Here is a 20,160-nt window from a genome sequence, read left to right on the forward strand (position 1 = left end):
ATTTTCTTAAAATCTGAATAAAAGAAACCAAGAGATCGGTGTAGGACTCTAGCTGAAGTAAAGTCAGAACCGTAGAGACATAATGACCATGCATTTGTCAAAGTTCTGTGTGGGCAGAAAGAGAAAGGAAGAAGAAGAAGCTGGTTAATATATTGTGAATAGAGGAATTAGAAAGAGAAACAGATTCCTCTACAGAAATATTATGTGTCTCATTAGAGACAAGTGGCAAGAGTAGCTATTTTGTACAACAGTATTAATTGTCAATGACTTTCCAATCACAAGACAATTAGTACCCTCACAATAACCCATACCAGATCCATTTCACATTAGAACAACATTATACAGTCTAAATGGCTTAAATTAAAATTTCAGAGAGATCAGTTCTTATATATTTTCTGTAAGAATCTTTTTTAGGACACAAACTATAAATTCCATCTAAGTTAGCTGCGTGGGTCTCTATGCCTAGTAGACAAAGGGGCTTAATTAAAACACATTATCCTCTCAGGATAAAAGTAAACTAAAAAGGAGATACTGTATTGAGTTCAGCAACCAGGGTAAATAAATTATGATATATAAAAACAAATCTGCTTGCTACCTTTAAATGTCTTTAATTGTCATAATTATCGCATGCCTATCTCAACACAGATGCACATGATATATTCTTAGGAAAATTGCCACAACTGTTGATACTTATACTCAAGTGTTATATTTGTATGCTGTATACCATATACACATACACGAAATATATTTATATATACCTAACTAAATATCCTTAGTAAGACATTAATTATACAAATGTACAAACAGAATTATATGACTTCCTCATAATTCTGCGTGCATGCCAGGAACAGTGGGATGATAATCCAGATATTATTATTATCTCTTCCCCTGCAGCCACCCAAGGGCATCACTGGGTAGATAGATGGTAGGTGGGATTAAGCAAGTCTGCATATTTTGAGTTTTACCCGCACTCTTATTCTGTTAGCCAATCTCTATTTTCCTCAACTGTGCTTTCTCTAGTCACTCTTCTGGTTAAAACCAAATATAAACAACTGCAATCAATCAAGTGATAAAACAATTAGGTTATTTTTGCCAAACTTTTCACAGGCTAAAAATATGCACTTTTTTATAATGTTACTATTTGGAAATAAAGGTAAGGTGGCTGAGGTAGTATTCCCCATTCCCTGAAGGAAAGCTAAAAGTTTCCTCCTGGTTTTTCCTTTTCCATTTGGACTAAAGTCAGTGAATTACTTTAGCCAGGAAAGGATGAGGAAGAGCATTAGGAGAAAATGAGAAAAGAAGTGATTTTAACTGGTTAGGGGAAGGAGATAAGTAAGTTGAATATATACCCATCTCTCTCCTGTTCCATGCAAAGGAGGCTGCGGGATGGATTGTGCAGGGAAAAACTTGTCTAAGAGCATCTATGACAATGAAGTGGGACTGTCTTCCTTCTAGATCTGGGCGGGGCTTCAATGGTGGTAAGTGGAGCAAAGAGTGAAAGGAGAAGGAAGGGGTGATCACCTTACTATTCAGGTCCTTGTGACAATGAATTAAAGGTAGTTCATATATGGTTAATTATAAGTATACTCAAAATAAACTGTGGATTGTTTTCTTAATGGAATATCAAACGTTGCAATGAAAAAGTATACCTTTTTGTCTAACTGAAAGTAATTTGTTTCCAGATATAATTTCTTCAATAGCAAAGAAAACTTTCTTTTTAAAAAAATGAAGGTAATATTTTATAATACTAACTGCATTATTTAAAACTCATTTAATTTTACCGGCATACCTCAGAGATATTGTGAGTTCAGTTCCAGACCACTGCAATAAAGTGAATATCGTAAGAAAGTGAGTCACACAAATGTTTGGTTTCCCAGTGCATATAAAAGTTATGTTTACACTATAGTCTACCAAGTGTGCAATAGCATTATATCTAAAAAAGCAATGTACATATCTTTAATTAAGAAATGCTTTACTGATAAAAAATGTTAACCATCATCTGAGCCTTCACCGAGTTTCAATCTTTATGTTAGTGGAAGATCTTGCCTCCATGTTGGTGGCTGCTGCCCCGTCAGAGTGGTGGCTGCTGAAGGTTGGGGAGGCTGTGGCAATTTCTTAAAATTAGACAATAATGAAGTTTGCCAACTCGACTGACTCTTCCTTTCATGAATGATCTCCATGTAGCATGTGATGCTGTTTAATAGCATTTACCCACAGAACTTCTTTCAAAACTGAAGTCAATCCTCTCAAATCCTGCCACTGCTTTATCAACTAAATTTATGTAATATTTTAAATCGTTTGTTGTCATTTCAATAATCTTCACAGCATCTTCACGAGAAGTAGTTTCCATCTCGGGAAACTACTTTCTTTGCTTATCTATAAGAAGCAATTTCTCATCCATTAAAGTTTTATCATGAGATTGCAACAATTTAGTCACATCTTCAGGCTCCACTTCTAATTCTAGCTCTCTTTCTATTTCCATCATATCTGCAGTTACTTCCTCCATTGAAGTCTCAAACTCTTCAAAGTCATCCATGAGGATTGAAATCAATTTCTTCCATGCCTGTTAATGTTGATATTTTGACCTCTTCCCATGAATCACGAATGTTCTTAATGGCATCTAGAACGGTGAATCCTTTCTAGAAGCTTTTGAATTTACTTTGCCCAGATCCCTCAGAGGAATCACTACATATGGCAGCTATAGCCTTATGAAAAGTATTTCGTAAATAATAAGACCTGAAAGTCAAAATTACTGCTTGATCCATGGACTGCAGACTGGATGTTGGGTTAGCCGGTATGACAATAAAATTAATATCTTTATATATCTCCACTTGGGTAACCAGGTGCATTGTCAATGATAAGGAACATTTTGACAGGAACCTTTTTTTCTAAGCAGTAGATCTCAACAGTGAGCTTAAAATATTCAGTAAACTATATTGCAAACAGACGTGTTGTCATCCTGGCTTTGTCTTTGCATTTATAGAACACAGGCAGAGTAGACTTAGCATAATTCTTAAGGACCCTAGGATTTTTGAATGGTAAATGAGCACCGGTTTCAATTTAAAGTCACCAGCTGCATTAGTCCCTACAAGAGAGTCAGCCTGTCCTTTGATGCTTTGAAGCCAGGCTTTGCCTTCTCCTCTCTAGTTATAAAAGTCCTACATGGCATCTTCCTCCAGTAGAAGGCTGTTTCACCTACACTTAAAATCAAATCTGTTGTTTAGTGCAGCCACCCTCATTAATTACATTAGCGAGGTCTTCTAGATAACTTGCTGCAGCTTCTACACCAGGACTTGCTCTTTCACCTTGCACTTTTATGTTATGAAGACCACTTCTTTCCTTAAACCTCATGACCCAAACTCTGCAAATTTTAAACTTTTCAGCAGCTTCCTCACTCTCTCAGATTTCATAGAATTGAAGAGAGTTAGAGTCTTGCTCTGGATTAAGTTTTGACTTAAGGGAATCTTGTGGCTGGCTTGATCGTCTCTTTCAGACCCATAAAACGTCAACCATATCAGTCAGTAATAAGGCTGTTTCTCTTTCGTATTACTTGTGTGTTCACTGGAATAGCACTTTTAATTTCCTTCAAGAACTTTTCCTTTGCATTCACAACTTGGCTAACTATTTGGCACAAGAGGTCTAGCTTTCAGCCTATCTTGGCTTTCAACATATCTTCCTCACTAAGCTTAATCATGTCTAGCTTCTGATTTAAAGTGAGAGATATGCAACTCTTCCTTTCACTAAGAACACTTAGAAGCCATTGTAGGGTTACTAATTGGCCTAACTTCAATATTGTTGTGCCTTGGGGAATAGGGAGGCTTGAGGAGAGAGAGAGATGGAGAATGGATGGTCTGAATCTACACAACATTTATGGATTAAGTTTGCCATTTAATATGGGCAAGGTTCATGGTACCCCCAAACAGTTACAATAGTAACATCAAAGACCACTGACAACAGATCATCATAACAAATACAATAATAATCAAAAAGTTGGAATTGTTGCAAGAATTACCAAAATGTGACACAAAGACAAGAAGTGAGCAAATACGGCCAGAAAAATGGTACTGATAGATTGCTCGACACAGGGCTGCAACAAACCTTCACTGTTAAAAAAAATGCAATATCTGTGAAGTGCAATAAAGCAAAGTACAATACAACAAAATAGGCCTGTACTGGAAAGCTTACCAAGAGGGTCATGAATCAATAGTCTTCTGATAAACATTAATTTAGTAAGGTAGGTGTTATCAAACATATTTTCTTGGTTTCTAATATACTTTAAAAAATAACATGGATCATAATGTGACAATATACATACATAATACACATAATATAAATAACAGACAACAGTTTAGTGGTTACCACAGGGCAAGAGGGGAGGGGAGAATGACAGGAGAGGGAAAAGGGGGTGAAATATATGGCGATGGAAGGAGAACCGCCTTTAGGTGGTTCATACAATGCAATATATAACAGGGGTGCCAAAAAAAGTATAGACAAGACTTGTATTCATCTTTTGTTATCAGTATATAGAGTATTAAAATTTTAATATAGTTTTTTCCTTTCTTAAAATGTGTATATATATATATTTTGGCACACCCTGTAGATAATGTATTATAGAAATGTACATTTGAAACGTATATAATTTTACTAACCAATGTCACCCCAATAAATTTAATAAATAAAAAAATATACAAATAAATGAAGTTGCAGCAATAGATATGTCAGCTCTACCCTTGTGACACATGTTATTAGCCCTTACCAGTAAAAGTAGACTGAAGTCATCATTTTGGGGCTTATTAATGCATTTCTTAGTGTCATGTTTATATACAGCAATTTACTTTACACAATCAGATTTACCTAAACACTTAGAGAGCTGATGTAATGTACTAAAAAAAACTAAGACTTCATTTAATTATTTTAATAGCAAAAATAATGAGCGCATGTTAAGTAATTTTACTCTTAAAAACTCTATTGAGTCACAGATAATAGATTTTGCAGCTTATGTAACTTGTCTAATTTCTGTGTAGTGCTTAGAGGTAGCTATACATACCCCTAAAGAGCATTTTATATCCAACTTGATTAACAGAATATGTCACTAAGATATTATCCATGGTTCACAACAAACTTAGATAATAACCAAGTTTGAAGAAATGAAATGTGAGGTAGAAGAAAGAAAAGGTAGACTGGAACCAGAAACATTGATGGCAGAAACATAAAAGAAACAGTTCTAACTTCAAGAAAACACACAAGGATTTTTACTATTTAGAATGTGGCTGATATAACAAACAGGGAACAGGTACATAGTGTCTTATTACTATAGAAGCACCTTCTGTGTTCGAGTTTATTTTATACAGAAAACTGCAAATAAATAATGATAAGACATCCTAGCGTGTCTGATAATCTGTGACAACAATTCTAACGCTGTCAGTGTAGCCACCGGAGAAACCTGCACGTACTGAGCCCTGACCCACAGAGCCTTTTATCTGCATGTGTACTCTCCACAGGCCAAGCAAATAAAGGCCAAATGATAATTTACACATGAATCAACTTTCTCTGCAGCATAGGCACCAGAGACGTTTCTTTTCTCTGTTACTTAGAGAAAGGCAGCGAGGTCTAAGCTTGTCTCACTAGAAATCATATAAGTCAAACAGTGATTTGCAGGAAAATGGCAGATCAGCAAAGGGAAGCTGTTCTGAATGCCTGATAAAAATGGAAGCCACAAAGGACTAGATGAATATTTAGTTTGAAAACAGGCCTGACAGTAACAATGAGTCTTCATCCTATTCAAAACAGGTAGTGTCATACAAACTGTACCAGAGATACAATCCTGATAGAAGATTACACAAGATACCTGGGTGGGTATCTTTGAAGACTTCAACCTTCATTTGAATAAATGTAGACTCATGGATCCTCTGCATCTAGATCTTATTCAGAGTACATACAGTGATTTCACATGAATGACATCTGGAATGCATATTGCCCACTGTGATAATGAGAAATAAATCAGTCAAGATGATTTAAAAAAAAGGCTTGTTCATGAAAAACTGGGTACACATTTTATACCATGGAACCTGTAACGGAAAAAAAATGCATACAGTGTATTTTTCTTCAATCCGGACCCCTTGGTGCCTAGGTTCACTTTAAAAAATTCGTTAAACTATCAAATTGTTGCTATAGCCTTTTTTTAAATCTGTTTTTTAAATTTGTTTTATTTATTAAATATATTGAGGTGACATAGGTTAGTAAAATTATATGTTTTAAGTCTACACTTCTATAATACATCATCTATTCACCACTCAGAGTCAGTTCTCCTTCAATCACTATATTTGACCCCCGTTTTCCTCTTTACCATCCCCCCACCTTCCTTACCCTCTGGTAACCACTAAATTGTTGTCTGTGTCTATGAATTCTTGTTTTTTTGTTTGTCTTGTTCATTTGCTGCTTTCAGTTTTATATCCCACATATGAGTGAAGTCATATGGTTCTCGACTTTTTCTGCCTGATTTATTTTGCTTAACATGATAATCTCAAGATCCATCCATGTTGTTGCAAATGGCACTATTTCATCTTTTCTTATGGCAGAATAGTATTCCATTGTGTATATATACCACATCTTTTTTATCCAATCATCTATTAAAGGACGCTTTGGTTGTTTCCATGTCTTGGTCACTGTGAATAATGCTGCAATTAATATAGGGTACATATATCTTTATGAATAGAGGTTGTCAACTCTTTAGAATCCGTTTTTTAAAAAGTCAAGCCATGGGTGACCAGATGGCTCAGTTGGTTATAACGCGAGCTCTCAACAAAAAGATTTCTGGTTCAATTCCCGCATAGGATGGTGTGCCATGCCCCCTGCAACTAAAGATTGAAAATGGTGACTGGACTTGGAGCTGAGCTGCACTTTCCACAACTAGATTGAAGGACAACGACTTGGAGCTGATGGGCCCTGGAGAAACACACTGTTCCCCAATAAAAATTAAAAGAAAGAAAGAAATTGTTAAAAAAAAAAAGTCAAGCCATAATTTAGCTACTGATATTCACTGGCTTATTGAGCCATTTCATAGATAAATTCATAAAACAGCTTTTGTACATTTAAAGGCAAATTTCATGACCATTCAACGTGACAGCCTCAAACGTCACTCTTAGTGACCTCAAAGAAATAAAGTCTGGATGGTGAATTAGACTAAATTAGAATGTTCATGATTGTATACTTAATTTTATGAAATCTCTGATGAATAATCTCAATTTACTAAATCTCCTTTTCTATTAAAATTTATCCCTAGAAGGTTTAATACTTTTTTTGTTAAGAAAAAGTTACCATAATTTGAAAAGTGAGATAAAAATATTGTTTTAAGTTAATGGTGCTTTATTTGTGAGCATGAGGAGTATGAGCTGTAGAAGTAAAGCAGGTGGCCTGTCCACATATATATGGATAATAAAAGAATGAGGAAAGGATGTTGGCTGATAGAAGCTTTTAAAAGCAACAGATAGAGAAAGAAATCAGGAGCTTACCCAAATACTAAACAAAGCCAGAGAGAGAGAAAGAAATGCAAATTTGAATCCAGTTAATTCAATACATTTAAGATGGTAATAATTCTTTTTTTTTTAATTTTAGGAACAGGGAACAGCATAAGTATATAAACCTAGAGATATCCCCCAACTTCAGTTCACTATGTATGCTGTTCTCCTTCATTACATTTGGTAAGACCAGCTTCTTAAAGTCTTCTCTCCTTGTCTTATCATTCATCCAGCTCCCTCCTTATTGATCATTAGACCATGAAAGAGACAACAGATAGCTTTACCAGAGTCAATATATAATGCAGACATTGCATCTACTCAATCTACCAGGTCTGTCGATCTGCCATGGGGGAAACTGGATAGGCCTATAATTTGATGTTCACAAAAGTCAGCTGATAATTACATAGAAATTTGTGATCCTCAATGTTTAAATAATGATTTTGGATAACACTGGTACTTTCTAAAGTATCTAAATTAAGTGGATGGGACTATAACCTTAAAAGTCATCCTAATTTGCATTTTTTAAGTAAAATACCAAATGTGTCTCTTCTCAATTCTGGTTTTCCTTGTTACTGCTGTATACCCCACCACATAAAAATGAAAATAAACACCAGTTGGCCAAAGCAGATAACCCTGTTCCTTAGAATGGTGAACATCTGAATAAAATATCAAGCACAAAAAAGTTACCTTTTTTAAAGATGATAAAACTCAACAATTGAAGGGTATGGTTTCAGACAATTGTACCATTACATTAAAATGGTAAAAGTACACCTGAAACTTAGATAATGCTATTAACTATGTTACCCCAATAAATTTAGCTCTATAAAAAAAGCCAAGTACTGTCATGGAAGAACTAGTGAATACCTGGGGATATCTCTTTTTCATACCTGACTGATAAGGTATGAAGGGCTCTTTTTTTCAAGTTTGAATGGGGCTGACTGGAGAAAACTTATTTTTGCAAAGGGTTACTCAGCCATTGAAAAAGAAAAAAAGAGTATAAAACAGAGTTCCTAAATTTGTAAGGCAATATTAAGCTGTCGATTCTTAATAAAATGTTGTTAAAATTCTGTAATAGAGAGAGCAAGGGAAAGTGAACTTGCTTTTCAAGTGATGTGTTTATTGTTATGCTGGCGCTACTGAAAACTCCCTCCATCATAGTGGCAGATAGTTGATCTACACACTTTGGATGAAATCTGCATTGGTGAGAAGTGGCTAAATTTGAGGGTGTATACAACCCATGCTAATCAATGGTGAGTTTTATACTCTGGTTGTACACATGTTGTTATATGCATTCTAGTCAAATAACTTCTAGTTCATGTTAAAAGTCTCACGTGCTGGTAAAAGAAAAATTTTAAACTCATGTATTCGCTGTTCTTTCTTACCCTAAAACTTACTCTCTCTCTGATCTCTGAATAGTTCCTTGAATTTTAAAGATAAAAAGAGAGCATGGTTAAATTGCAAAATTTTACTTGCAATTTCCCTTCCCAAACGTATTTCTCTTCTAGACTTCCTCATCTCAGTAAATGACATTACCTAGATGTTCAAGCCAAAAATCTAGGAATCATCTTTCATTCTTCCTATCCTCTCACTTCTCAGATCTAAGTGAGTAAGACGTGTTGGACACTTCCTCCTATCTCTACTAGTACCATCATTCAAGTCCACATAATCTCCTGCTGAGGCTACTGTAATAGCTTCTAAGTGGTCAGCTACTTACATTCTTTCTCCTCTATCAATCCCCTTTCTCTCTATGAATCAGATATTCTCACTCTCCAACCCGAGAACTTCCCATGGCTTCCCACTACACTTGGGACAAAGTGGAAAATTCAGACTCCAGGTCTAAAAGTCCTTGAACAATTTGGTCCTTGCCTTTATCTTCTCCTTGCCCTACCGACATGCTTCTTTCTGTTTCCTCGGTGTATGTAGAATGACTCTGAAGTAAATTCAGTAGCCTTTTCTGAGGTTACAGAAAACACACTTAGCATAATTCAGGGCCACACCTACGTTTATCATTTCCACTTAGAAGTGCCCTCAATGTCAGCAAGTCTAGGAAGAAAAACAGCTGATTATTTTAATTCCCAGGAAATGAATCTTCAGACAGGAAAAGTTTAAAGCACAATTTTTAAATTTGTTTTATTTCGTTACATTTACTGAGTAATGGAATATTATAAACATAATATGTCTTGTGCATTTCTAAATATGTAAAAATTGTGAGTTTAAAGAGGAACAGACTTTCTCAAGGACTATAGTCAGTCTTCTGTTTATATATAAAAATGCAGTGGTGATTGTACACTTTGCAATGCTGAGAAGTTCCACATTACTTTCACTTACAATTGTACTATGTAAAAATAATTACACTAGATTTTTTCCTTACTTGGAAATGTTGTAAAAAAGTGCTTTACAAGAGGAAAATGATTTTCTTTTGGCTCCTCACAGGAGTATCCAAAATGCCACTGTTTCAGGACTTTCATTGTGATATACAAAATGCTGACACTGATTATACACTTGAAAATGATGAACTGTTTTCCTCATTAATACGGGAAGCATTATAAATCCTTAAAACAAGATCTTTTGCATAGATTTTATCTGGCAGGATTCTGGTAATTTTAAACCATCCAGAATCTGAAAGAAGCCAAATTAGTCTATGAAAATAAATATAGGCTGTAACAATTGTTTCAATTGTTACTGGGTCATAATTGTCAACAATGATTTTGCTATTAGTTTTGTAATCAACTAAAAATATAGAATATAAAGAATCATAATAGAGAAAGAGAAAACATAGCATTAAATTTTTTATGTGAAGTAAAGAATAAAGATAAAAGTCAAATGTAAAGAAGTAATTTTGGATGACAAAGTGAACTCAGAATTAGGTTACTTGAGAATTTGTTCTAAATGGCAAATAATGAGATCTGAGGACTCATCTCCTTAAAAACCATTATGCATAATTGAAACCATCCCCATTTGATTAATAAAAAGTAAGATTTATGAGGTCTGCCAATTAAGTTCGCGAACTCATCCTATAAAAAGTGCTACATACCTCATTGCTGAATATCACTAAAGTCATTTTTGAAGTACTCCCCTTGGGAAGCTATACACTGATGCCAGTACCTAGTCCACCCTTCAAAGCTATTTGGGAACTCTTTTCCTAGAATGGCCATCAGAGCTGTCGTCATATTTCCCTTGATGTCCTGAATGTCACCAAAGTATCTTCCTTTCAATATTTCCTTTATCTTCGAGTAAAGAAAGAAGTCATTTTGGGGCCAGATCAGGTGAGTAGGGAGGGTGTTCCAATACAGTTATTTGTTTACTGGCTCAAAACTCCCCACAGACAGTGCCGTGTGAGCTGGTACATTGTCGCGATGCAAGAGCCATAAATTGTGGTGAAAAGTTCAGGTCGTCACTTTTTCACGCAGCCTTTTTAGCACTTCCAAATAGTAAACTTGGTTAACTGTTTGTCCAGTTGGTACAAATTCATAATGAATAATCCCTCTGATAGCAAAAAAGGTGAGTAACATCGTTGCAACAAGTTCGCGAACTTAATTGTCCAACTTCGTACAACTCTAATCAGACAGGGAAAATACCATCAGAGTTTATATGTTACTAAAAAATAAAGCAAAATTTTATTTATAGAAAAATTTGTTGGATATGGATTATAGTAGCTGTTTTTTACCAGAAATTTTGAGGTGACTTCGCAATTTTTCGAATAAGCTCTTACACTGAGTAAGAGACTCAAAGCTCAGGAAAAAAATACCACTTGAATGTACTGACTTACTATTTTTGGACTGTTTGGTTGGTAGCCGAAATAAATGATCATTTAAAATTTAAATTCAAATGGGAGGAAAGAACTAGCATAGAAAACGATAAAAGCAGAAGGTAGTAAGAAGATAGATATGTTACAGATGTAATACAACTTACTTATTTCAATGGAAACACGTTTAAGCATGTCAGCACAGTAGTATACCGGCTAAGGAGACCGTAACTTTGAGGAAGAGCTGAGTAAGTCTTGTTCAAGATCATTTTACTATTCCCTTTCACAGGTGGGTTGTGTTGAGTATGATCTCCAAATCTTAAGGAAGTATTTGATAATGTCATTATCAGTTATTGGTCTTCTAAATAACACAACATACTTACATATGGAAAATCAAACAGTCCCAAGTCTCTTCCTGGATATGGCTTAGACATGACAACATTCAATACTTGTATAATGATGGGACTAAGAATTATATGAATGAAAAGGTGTTTTGGGCAGTAGGTTCAGAATATGGAGTGACAGAAATGTTGTATGTCTCACTGACATTCTAGTGCATATAAAGCTTTTCTTAAGATAACGAGACAAAGAAGAAAAAGCAAGGATGATGGGCAGGGACTACTTTAAAAAATACTAACTACAAAATTTAGTCCAGAACTAAACAGTGAGTAAATATGAAAAAAATAAAAATAAAAGTCTCCTTATTTACACTTGAACTCTGAGTTGCAAGTATGATTTGAGCATTAGCTATTATTAATCTTGAAATAATTTAGAAGACTATAGAAAATCACAGTCTGATTTTACTCTTTTAATTACATTACCAGAAGCTTAATGTTTGACTATGAAAGTCATCCTCAGTCTCATTTCTCCTTGGTCACCAAACTGAACCAAACCGAACCCGACCTGACTTCATTTTTTTCACTAATACCAATACACATGAAACAGCTGTCTCTAGATACTGATTTATAACACTTTTTAGTACCACTTGATAAAGGAAAGGTTTTCAAAATTAAAGGAATATCTTCCATTTTCTTCTAGCTCCATTAAGTTTTTCTACTTTACAATCTTGATTTTATTTACATAGAATCAGTAGAACCTACATTTCAAGTGGGAGGGAATTTTAAACCCAATAATTTAAAATGGAATATTTTTAAGCAGCACTGCTGTCTGACATTGATGGTTTTGTTTTGGGATTACAGAATATAAAACTATTTCCTCAAGATATTTTGTGTTCAGCATAAAATATTTAAAATGTCTCATTTCCAAGAGATCTGGTGGGAGTTCATGACAGATGTGTTATTTCTTCTTTCCTTTTTTTAAACAGAATTATTTTGTCTAATTAGCACTGGTGATTTACCCATGGCAGTACGAACTTATTGAGAGTAAAGAAAAGTAGATGAGCTTCTTTGGAGAAAAGAAGAAGCTAAGATAAGATGGAAGAAAGGCACTTCTTGAAAAGGTATTTTGCAGCAAATGCCCCCAAACAGCCCACAGAGAGCCCGGTTACTTATGCATCACCATATGATCAGTACAATTGCCTTTAGTCTCAAACAGAGAGAGCCTCAGTACAAAGCATTCTCCAGGTGTTAGTCTAGGTTTGTCATTATTTCCTATTTATAGACTCTGTCTAGTAAAAGAAGACAAATTACTGTAAGTAGGGGTAAATGTGATTAAATGAGTCCTCTGAAGATAAGAGGGTACATGGACAAGGGTCATTAACACAAGTGACCTCTCTTTGCCCAGGCCGTATTCGTATTTTGTGGATCTGAAAACACAACAAAGCAAAAATAATTTCTACTATATATATATCCAAGGAGAAATCTATCCCTTTTACCCTAATAAACACTTTCATGCTTTTGCAGGATTTTAATAACACAGTGATAGTGCCAAAATACTCTCAGAACACACTAAGAACAATATTGGAGAAATTATTCATCCTAAGGAGTGTAATCGGAAACACTGAAGAAACATAGTTATAATCAGACTAGATATAAGGCTTGGGATGTAAATTAGTATATCCCAAGATCATCTGAATCAAATGAAAAGTTTAAATTTGTAAAGTTTCAATTAAAACCTCGACACACTTTCTTTCACCTGATTGTAGCCCCATATGGCAAGGTCAGCCCTTTCAGTGAACAAACAGCTCAGTCGCCTCCAGTGTAGCTGTTATCTTTCTCAACAAGGGGAGACATTTGGCACAGCCTAAAGCTGGGGCATGAACCCTGGCTAAGCTTAAGACATTTATCTGACAGCATCAGCTGACACTCCACAAACACATTTGCTCTCCATGACCTCAGAGCATTCGTGATTAATCAAAAATGTATCTTGGATCTTGAGAACAAGCTACAACCAGGCACACACAAAAAGGAATATGCTCTCGATCTCACTTATCGACTCAAGAGGTATATTGAATTTAGAAATAGCAAATAGAATAAAATGATCAATATGTTCTCACTTGTCCATGGAAGAGCAAACTTTATCCCTCAAGCAAAAGACATTGATCATGTAAATGTTTCAGAACTGCTTCCAAACTAAAGGATGCAAAATGTACAAGGCTGATTGGGGGTGGGGAAGGAGGCCTACCAAAGAGGAGCTTTAGCTTTAAGTTAAAACAAAAAAATCTATAGCTTGAAGACATAAAGTATATATTTGTAGTGTATTGTACTTTTAAAAACCTGTGTGTTCCACTTAAAACCTTTTTTTTGGTGACATGTTGCCAAATGATCTTAATAAAACATTATAAGAGACTTTAAAACTTAATGAAGGAACATTATTTGTGCAGAAAAAACTCGTTGCCTCATTTTAAATGAGACACAGTTATAACATATCCCCTATGCACTGTTTACAATTTATAATTTATGTCTCTTGGTTCAAACTCACTATTTTCTGCAGTCATCTGCAAAGTAATATGATTGGCATGTGAATACTATAATATTCTGCTTCCCAACACAGTATAATTTAGTATATTTTTATTTGCATTTGTACTTTTCACTTTCTAATAACAATACCAAACTCTAATTAAAGCAATGGGAAACAGAAGTCATATGCCCCACCCTTGATAATATGAAAATGATTATTAAAAAAAATCTCTACAATTGAACTTATTAAATCCCATTCTTGCCTGGTTACCCACTGGTTAGGTTACAGTTGTTCATGATCCTACAGCAGATCGTTCCACTAAAGAAAAACTACATGTCCTGGTCCCCGTTGGCAGGGCAAACAAACTTTCATAGCATGTGCTCACTCCATAAAATGGTGGTACTAATTAGAAGATATAAACTCATGCTGAGACATGATATGAATCGGCTTTATGTATCTACTAAGCTCACAGCAGTCCTAGATTTATACTGTTGTTGCTTTAAACTAACACTAAACAGAAAAATTCAACTTCTAAATCCGTACGATAAGGAAGCAAAAGTGATTGAGTTGAAAACCCAAACCTCAGCCCCTCATTTTTGGTTTCAGTTCTCAAATGTTTCCTGGGCACTTCGAGGTTGCCCAGTGCTCCGCTCCCATATGTTTACCTAACTTAAATTCTTCAAACATGAATTGCAAGTACCAGATAGCACAGCTGTATGTTTTGACATCCATGGTGAAAATGAGCAGAAAATCTAACTGTTCCATATCAAGAAGTATTTTTACTAGTGCTAATGTGCCTTAAATACCTTGTTCCACAGATGAGTGGCCTGGCACCTGCTGCATGAGAAATAGCCAATTACTGTTCAGTGTCTCTAATTTTCTGATTCAATTAGCATGCTTCAGAGCTTTCCAGTTTAATTGCAAACTACTTCACAGTTAGCTCTCTGATTAATCATTGCCCATCTGCAAGCCATCGGAAAACTTAGTGGAACAAATTTGTGTACTTTGGAATGCTGGGAGCTTAGCAAATCAAACTTGTTTTGGTATATAAAGCTTTAATTTTGTTTGCCCTTTTCAGCTGCACTTGTAAGAAGCTCTGTACTGATTAAACAGGAAGTCCGGACAATAATATGCTACATTATGCATATAATTACTGTAAATACAACCGAGATTGTAGAAACATCATTTAAGGTTAGGCACTAACATGAATGGAGAAGGAGGTCAAGAAAACACATTTGGAATCAATTTCTTTCCATTATGACCAAATGTAAGTATCAAGAAAAAAAAAAAAAAAAAGCTGTGTGACACACAGTGATGTCATTACAGCACCTGTTCCCCTGAAGGCATTTTAAATTCTGGCTTTTCATGTAGTCATAAAATCTTTCTTGTTATTTAATTAGTAGAGTACTAAGTTTTATAAGCTTTGTTTACAAAACATATATTAGGGATTTTAAAGCAAACCGGCACCACACTGCTTATGCTTCATTTTCCCTGCTTTCTTGCTGGTCCACTGAACGTATGAATGATAATGTCAGAAAACAAAACTGTTTTAATTGAGCTTTGGCTGGAGTTTAGATTATATCTTAACCTATAATCATGATTTCTTCATTTCTGAACAATGAAACATGAATTGCATATTTTGTTTACTCCTATGAGCAAATACCATAGAAGGGATTCCGCATTGTTTGAGGGAGGAGGCTCTATAAAATGAACTCTGAAGTCTTTCCCAACTCTCAGTTTCTCTGGTTCACCTTTTACAAAATTTGGAATTATTCTAATATAATTTTTTAAAAGCTTCTAAATACATCTAGTATATAAGTAAGCTTGGGAAGGCAGCAACTGTGCATCTAGCTTACTGGTATCTCTCCAGTGCCTTACGGAGGGCGAGGGCTTGCACATTCTTGGTGCTCAATTAATATTTTGGATGAAGGAAGTGGAAGCAGTATGGGTTCTGAATTTTCCATGTCATGTCACAGTGCCAGGCTGGACACTGTGCTCTCCTTCTGTAACCCCAACAGGATGCAGTCATGTTATCTCATAAAGATGTTGACAAATATCATCATTTTATAATTATTTGGCTGAAAGAATAATACAGAGAGAAGGGTGCTTTGCTATTTATGATGTCCTGTAATGATTTGCTGTTAACAACAAACAATGAAATGCAGAATTTTTCTATCTTTTATGAAGATCCTTAACATGTTAGGGGAATTTTAAAATCTGAAAGTTAAAACCCAACTGATGGCTCTAAAAAGAACATTAAAGTTAGTAAGATGTTTTTTGGAAATTACACGATGAAAAAAGAATCACTTAAAATTTTTTTTACAGATAGTCAGATATGCAATGTAGAGTCTGACTTTCGAACTCCCTTAACAGTACACACATATGAGACCGAGATTCCATGAGCTCTCTAATAGTTTCTATTCTGTCTCCGTTAAGGGCTGTAAAACTCAAGTAGGCTGACTTCAAGCTTCTCTGAATTTCATAGGCAGCCAAAGTAAGAAATGCTGAGAAGGCGTAATCTGATCATAGCAGCTCAGGCAAGTGAGCAGGCATGCTGCCACATTCTGCTGCCCACGAGCAGGGAAGCACGGCTGGAATCCCTACTAAGATCAAATTACAAAATAATCAAGCTTTGTGGCCAGGCAGGCACGAGAGGCTATTGTGTGGTCATGACATAAATCAGAGACTCGCCTGGGCAAAACTGGGCAGTCAAAAATCACATTTTCTGTACTACACTTACAGCAGGGTTCTCTATGGAAAATAAACTGTTAATGATGTTCAGATTTTTAACTCAGAAAAGGGCAAATGGCTCTCCCCACATAAGCACCCACCAATAGAGCCTTATGTTTAGAGATAAGCAATTAAACCCCACACATCAAAGGAAAACAATGAGCTGTCCAAATGGAATTAAGCCAAGGCGAGACCAAACTGGGCCTTGGTCCCTGTCCTGGGGTTCTCAGTCCTACCTCCACCTCTTACCCACTGTGTAGCCGAATGTCTGTGTGCATCAGAAAGTAGCGATGGAACAACTGAGTGGATAATGAATGAAAATGATTGCATAGCACACTGAAAATGCTTAAAGGACCCAAATACGATTTGAGAGGGTAGCACATCTTGGGCCAAGAGAGCCATTTCCAGAAATAATCCCATTATGCAAAAAGAGCAGCATATTCTCCAGGAAGCTGGCTGATACAGATGGCTCTAATATGGCACCAAACCCCAGACAATGATACTCTATAGAGAAGTGTTAACTTTTGTATATGGTTCCCAAAGCTGAATGTGCTATAGAAATTACATTTTAGTTCTTGAGAAGTTTTAACATGATTGTCTGTGTTGTACTAAATATGAAAGACAACCAAATTATAGAATACAATTAGCCTTTCAGTAGAAGAAAAATGTAAAAATCAGGGTAGAGATTTCAGAGGACAACATAGTAGGGCTCCTAGAGAAAATGGTAGATTTTTGCTGGGACTCCCATAATCCAGGTGGGCAGAAGAACTATTTCAAAAAGCACAGGCAAGCAAAAACCTAGGTAGTGCAGTATAAGAAAGGCTTTTTGGTAAACAGTAGTAGGCATACTAACAAATCAATGGTAAACCAATTTGTAAGAACTTCCAACAGGGGCTCCAAAGACACTTTTAGATGGTCCACTGTGAACTTATGGCCACTTTACCCCTGATGCACAGACTAATTATCATCAATAATATCTTCCTTAGACCTAAAAGCTATATACCTATTTGTACACTACAAATTCAAAGAGTGTTTTTAACTTTCAAAAAGGCAAAATATAAGTGATTATAAAGTTCCCAAGAATTTTTAAAAAATAAAAATAAAGGCAAAAAGTAGTTGCTTTTAGATAGGGAGTCTTACAAGAGATATGAAATTCAATATCTACTGTACTTTAAGCCTATATCTTATTGATAATTTAAAATTATAATTAGTGTTTTTGGGACCGAATGCTACACAGAAAACTAAATATGCACATATGTATGAGATGTGAGATGCTGCTGCAGGAGAGAAACACCCTATTTTTAACGCAAAAAAAAAAAAAATCCTACTGAAGTCTATCCTTTCATTTATATGTCTCATGTAAATTACACATAATTTTAAATCTTCAACATGTTGAAAATGGCCAGGTCTCATGGCACTTCTCCTTTATTATCTTCCATTTTACTTGTCTATGGCAATGGAGACTTTCTAGAGATATTTAGGAATTAAAAATTATATAGTTTGAATTAAACTGAGAAATGACCACTATAAAAATTAATTTTTATTTATATAATCTGGTAAAAATATATAAATTTTTCTTCTCTAAAGGCATTTTCTTATGCAGTAACACCACAAAAATAGCTTAAGTTTAAAATAGTGGATTTCCCATATGGTTAGTCCACAGCAAGATAAAGTTGTAAATGAGGGGACTATGTGAAGAAAACATAAAAAAGCCTTAAGGGCACATACAAAAAAAACGTGATATTGCGTGATTTACATACAGAATTTTATTCCCCGTAATTCAACGAGAGAAGCTTAATATGTCATAATTTAAATTGTATTTCACATCAAGTATTCCTGATTACGTATGGAATCTAAGATACATAACTCAATTTAGAGCATAATGTGGGAGAGAAGTTAGTAAGAATCTAACCTTTTGCATTTCTTGACTTTTTTGGGCTTGTGGTAATGTTGTATTTATAGAGATTCTACACTTTCAAATTTAAGTCTTGAAATGTCAGAAAAATCCCAAAGCTGAGATCTCACAGAAGGTGATTTTTAACAGTCCTTAAAAGTAAAGACTTTATGATCTTCTGAAAACTGGAGCTTTCACATTTTAAGATTTAAAACTTTTAGTCCTAATAGTACATAAGCACACACACTGGTACACTTTTAAAGATCCCATCCTTTTTGATAAACCTGGAAAGAAGAGGAAAACAAGAATAGAAAAGTTGTGAAGTTCAGGAATATTGTATAAATACAAATATAAAGAAGTAAATACTTAAAAAATCTTCTGTAGTTAAACATGGTCCCTCATCAGAATATATTTCCAATGTAAAAGAAATAACATTCAGTTAATTTTTGATTCTTTACAGTAATAAAAAAATGGAGATCTCCCAATATTTCGGAGCTGGAACATGGATGAGAAAACAGAGGTCCAGAGAGGTTAAGTGACTTGATCAAGATCATACTGCTAGTTAGTTTTAGAGTATACCAGGTCGCTTTTCTCCAAGTTTCTCCCCTAGCTAAAATTTTATACATAATTCTTGGAATTCATTTATTTTCAACATATCCCGCTCCCACTTGTGTGACCACAGCCAAGTCACCAACTCTCTAGTTTTCTCATGGCTTTTAACTCAATAAATATTTTTCCACCACTTACTATGAGCCAGAGGTAGAGATTACAAAGATAAGACATAGGTTAATCTAATTCTTGGGTATGTTACAGTTTAGTGAGGGAGAGAACTGGTAAACAAAAATCATGAAAGGCAATACCTGAGTTGACTAGAAAGGCATCAAAGTCAAAGGTGACATTCAGTTTCTGATTACCATGATTAAAGATGGGGTCTGGACTAAATGATGGCTAAGTTCCTCTCTAAAAAATTTTGAACTTCATTTTTCCCCTCTACTCCTATTATTTCTTAGGTGGACTTTTATATAAATAGGTAATTGATAAGACCAAAAATTCTAAATATTGAAAGTGATTTCAGTGGAGTATAGTTTATGAATAGAGGCAATGAACAAAGCTTTTTATGTGCAAATAAGTTTGTGAAATTACGGATTTCTTTGGTATAGTCCTTTAATGTGTTAATGTGCATTGTAACTCTAAGAGGAAAATTTAATATGCAATGTTTTCTTTCTTTCATTAAGAAAAAAATACCCCCCAAAGGAGCTTTTATTACTATCTTTCTATTTCAGAATTAGTATTCCAAGGAGCAAGGTTAGGGTAACACTAGCTCCAGACTCCTGTAAAATTTCCCTCAACTGGTCTTCACCAACTGAAGCTACATATGCACCTCCTAAAATGTTGCTTCCCTCGTATTTCCCTGT

At 35.0% G+C, this 20,160-nt stretch overlaps 1 protein-coding gene across 4 annotated transcripts in view; it reads right to left on the minus strand.

The window, feature by feature from the left end:
• ARB2A (ARB2 cotranscriptional regulator A) overlaps positions 1–20,160 on the minus strand; it is a 400,181-nt gene that overhangs the window by 35,540 nt on the left and 344,481 nt on the right. The gene's annotated exons all lie outside the window — the stretch shown is intronic.

The sequence above is a fragment of the Rhinolophus sinicus genome, chromosome 3 (genome assembly GCF_057876585.1).
Source record: "Rhinolophus sinicus isolate RSI-liver-muscle chromosome 3, RSI-T2T, whole genome shotgun sequence".
Classification (NCBI taxonomy): domain Eukaryota; kingdom Metazoa; phylum Chordata; class Mammalia; order Chiroptera; family Rhinolophidae; genus Rhinolophus; species Rhinolophus sinicus.